The 6000-nt window shown below is 22.7% G+C and overlaps 1 protein-coding gene across 1 annotated transcript in view; it reads left to right on the forward strand.

Moving 5' to 3' along the window:
• Positions 1 to 6000, forward strand: part of LOC123760375 (parathyroid hormone/parathyroid hormone-related peptide receptor) — a 177133-nt gene that overhangs the window by 135999 nt on the left and 35134 nt on the right. The window lies entirely within an intron of this gene.

Raw genomic sequence — 6000 nt, forward strand, 5'->3', positions numbered from 1 at the left:
ACAATATACACTCTAATAAAACACAATATACACACTAATAAAACACAATATACACACTAATAAAACACAATATACACTCTAATAAAACACAATATACACTAATAAAACACAATATACACACTAATAAAACACAATATACACACTAATAAAACACAATATACACACTAATAAAACACAGTATACACTCTAATAAAACACAATATACACTAATAAAACACAATATACACTCTAATAAAACACAATATACACTAATAAAACACAATATACACTCTAATAAAACACAATATACACTAATAAAACACAATATACACACTAATAAAACACAATATACACTAATAAAACACAATATACACTAATAAAACACAATATACACTCTAATAAAACACAATATACACACTAATAAAACACAATATACACTAATAAAACACAATATACACACTAATAAAACACAATATACACTCTAATAAAACACAATATACACACTAATAAAACACAATATACACACTAATAAAACACAATATACACTAATAAAACACAATATACACTCTAATAAAACACAATATACACTCTAATAAAACACAATATACACTAATAAAACACAATATACACTCTAATAAAACACAATATACACTCTAATAAAACACAATATACACTAATAAAACACAATATACACTCTAATAAAACACAATATACACTAATAAAACACAATATACACACTAATAAAACACAATATACACTAATAAAACACAATATACACACTAATAAAACACAATATACACTCTAATAAAACACAATATACACACTAATAAAACACAATATACACTAATAAAACACAATATACACACTAATAAAACACAATATACACTAATAAAACACAATATACACACTAATAAAACACAATATACACTAATAAAACACAATATACACTCTAATAAAACACAATATACACTCTAATAAAACACAATATACACTAATAAAACACAATATACACTCTAATAAAACACAATATACACTCTAATAAAACACAATATACACTCTAATAAAACACAATATACACACTAATAAAACACAATATACACTAATAAAACACAATATACACACTAATAAAACACAATATACACTAATAAAACACAATATACACACTAATAAAACACAATATACACTAATAAAACACAATATACACTCTAATAAAACACAATATACACTCTAATAAAACACAATATACACTAATAAAACACAATATACACTCTAATAAAACACAATATACACTCTAATAAAACACAATATACACTCTAATAAAACACAATATACACACTAATAAAACACAATATACACACTAATAAAACACAATATACACTAATAAAACACAATATACACACTAATAAAACACAATATACACACTAATAAAACACAATATACACTAATAAAACACAATATACACACTAATAAAACACAATATACACTAATAAAACACAATATACACTCTAATAAAACACAATATACACTAATAAAACACAATATACACACTAATAAAACACAATATACACTCTAATAAAACACAATATACACACTAATAAAACACAATATACACTCTAATAAAACACAATATACACACTAATAAAACACAATATACACTCTAATAAAACACAATATACACACTAATAAAACACAATATACACTCTAATAAAACACAATATACACACTAAATAAAACACAATATACACACTAATAAAACACAATATACACACTAATAAAACACAATATACACTAATAAAACACAATATACACTAATAAAACACAATATACACTCTAATAAAACACAATATACACACTAATAAAACACAATATACACACTAATAAAACACAATATACACTAATAAAACACAATATACACACTAATAAAACACAATATACACACTAATAAAACACAATATACACACTAATAAAACACAATATACACACTAATAAAACACAATATACACTAATAAAACACAATATACACACTAATAAAACACAATATACACTAATAAAACACAATATACACACTAATAAAACACAATATACACACTAATAAAACACAATATACACACTAATAAAACACAATATACACACTAATAAAACACAATATACACTAATAAAACACAATATACACACTAATGACACACAATATACACACTAATAAAACACAATATACACTCTAATAAAACACAATATACACACTAAATAAAACACAATATACACTCTAATAAAACACAATATACACTCTAATAAAACACAATATACACACTAATAAAACACAATATACACACTAATAAAACACAATATATACACTAATAAAACACAATATACACACTAATAAAACACAATATACACACTAATAAAACACAATATACACTCTAATAAAACACAATATACACACTAAATAAAACACAATATACACTCTAATAAAACACAATATACACTCTAATAAAACACAATATACACACTAATAAAACACAATATACACTAATAAAACACAATATACACTCTAATAAAACACAATATACACTAATAAAACACAATATACACTAATAAAACACAATATACACACTAATAAAACACAATATACACTAATAAAACACAATATACACTCTAATAAAACACAATATACACTAATAAAACACAATATACACTCTAATAAAACACAATATACACACTAAATAAAACACAATATACACTAATAAAACACAATATACACTCTAATAAAACACAATATACACACTAAATAAAACACAATATACACTCTAATAAAACACAATATACACACTAAATAAAACACAATATACACTAATAAAACACAATATACACTCTAATAAAACACAATATACACACTAAATAAAACACAATATACACTAATAAAACACAATATACACACTAATAAAACACAATATACACACTAAATAAAACACAATATACACTAATAAAACACAATATACACACTAAATAAAACACAATATACACTAATAAAACACAATATACACACTAAATAAAACACAATATACACTCTAATAAAACACAATATACACACTAATAAAACACAATATACACTCTAATAAAACACAATATACACTCTAATAAAACACAATATACACACTAATAAAACACAATATACACACTAAATAAAACACAATATACACTAATAAAACACAATATACACACTAATAAAACACAATATACACTAATAAAACACAATATACACTAATAAAACACAATATACACTAATAAAACACAATATACACTAATAAAACACAATATACACACTAATAAAACACAATATACACTAATAAAACACAATATACACACTAATAAAACACAATATACACTCTAATAAAACACAATATACACACTAATAAAACACAATATACACACTAATAAAACACAATATACACACTAAATAAAACACAATATACACTAATAAAACACAATATACACTCTAATAAAACACAATATACACACTAATAAAACACAATATACACTCTAATAAAACACAATATACACACTAAATAAAACACAATATACACTCTAATAAAACACAATATACACACTAAATAAAACACAATATACACACTAATAAAACACAATATACACTCTAATAAAACACAATATACACTCTAATAAAACACAATATACACTAATAAAACACAATATACACTCTAATAAAACACAATATACACTCTAATAAAACACAATATACACACTAATAAAACACAATATACACACTAAATAAAACACAATATACACTAATAAAACACAATATACACTCTAATAAAACACAATATACACTAATAAAACACAATATACACTCTAATAAAACACAATATACACACTAATAAAACACAATATACACTAATAAAACACAATATACACACTAATAAAACACAATATACACACTAATAAAACACAATATACACTCTAATAAAACACAATATACACTCTAATAAAACACAATATACACACTAATAAAACACAATATACACTCTAATAAAACACAATATACACACTAATAAAACACAATATACACACTAATAAAACACAATATACACACTAAATAAAACACAATATACACTAATAAAACACAATATACACTCTAATAAAACACAATATACACACTAATAAAACACAATATACACTAATAAAACACAATATACACTAATAAAACACAATATACACTAATAAAACACAATATACACTCTAATAAAACACAATATACACTAATAAAACACAATATACACACTAATAAAACACAATATACACTAATAAAACACAATATACACACTAATAAAACACAATATACACACTAATAAAACACAATATACACACTAATAAAACACAATATACACACTAATAAAACACAATATACACTCTAATAAAACACAATATACACTCTAATAAAACACAATATACACACTAATAAAACACAATATACACACTAATAAAACACAATATACACTAATAAAACACAATATACACTCTAATAAAACACAATATACACACTAATAAAACACAATATACACACTAATAAAACACAATATACACACTAATAAAACACAATATACACACTAATAAAACACAATATACACTAATAAAACACAATATACACTAATAAAACACAATATACACTCTAATAAAACACAATATACACACTAATAAAACACAATATACACTCTAATAAAACACAATATACACACTAATAAAACACAATATACACTCTAATAAAACACAATATACACTAATAAAACACAATATACACACTAATAAAACACAATATACACACTAATAAAACACAATATACACACTAATAAAACACAATATACACACTAATAAAACACAATATACACACTAATAAAACACAATATACACACTAATAAAACACAATATACACTCTAATAAAACACAATATACACACTAATAAAACACAATATACACACTAATAAAACACAATATACACACTAATAAAACACAATATACACACTAATAAAACACAATATACACTCTAATAAAACACAATATACACTAAATAAAACACAATATACACACTAATAAAACACAATATACACACTAATAAAACACAATATACACACTAATAAAACACAATATACACACTAATAAAACACAATATACACACTAATAAAACACAATATACACACTAATAAAACACAATATACACACTAATAAAACACAATATACACTAATAAAACACAATATACACTAATAAAACACAATATACACTCTAATAAAACACAATATACACTCTAATAAAACACAATATACACACTAATAAAACACAATATACACACTAATAAAACACAATATACACACTAATAAAACACAATATACACACTAATGACACACAATATACACACTAATAAAACACAATATACACTCTAATAAAACACAATATACACACTAATAAAACACAATATACACACTAATAAAACACAATATACACTCTAATAAAACACAATATACACACTAATAAAACACAATATACACACTAATAAAACACAATATACACACTAATAAAACACAATATACACACTAATAAAACACAATATACACACTAATAAAACACAATATACACTAATAAAACACAATATACACTCTAATAAAACACAATATACACTCTAATAAAACACAATATACACACTAATAAAACACAATATACACACTAATGACACACAGTATACACACTAATGACACACAATATACACACTAATAAAACATAAGAAATAAGTAAATTGAAAAAAAGCAAATGTCTTTCTTGCCTTTCCAAGCGAAAAGTCATTACCTAATATATAGATTATTATAAAACTGTAACAAATTAAACAAAAATCAGATATTTTGAATTTTGTTATATATACATAAATATACAATACCATACCCCCTCCCCCCCTCCCCCTTGGTGGTCAGTAGGGTAGTAAATCGCCCAAATTGCTGATGAGATCTGGACGGGGTTCGATG

Source organism: Procambarus clarkii, chromosome 22 (genome assembly GCF_040958095.1).
Source record: "Procambarus clarkii isolate CNS0578487 chromosome 22, FALCON_Pclarkii_2.0, whole genome shotgun sequence".
NCBI lineage: Eukaryota > Metazoa > Arthropoda > Malacostraca > Decapoda > Cambaridae > Procambarus > Procambarus clarkii.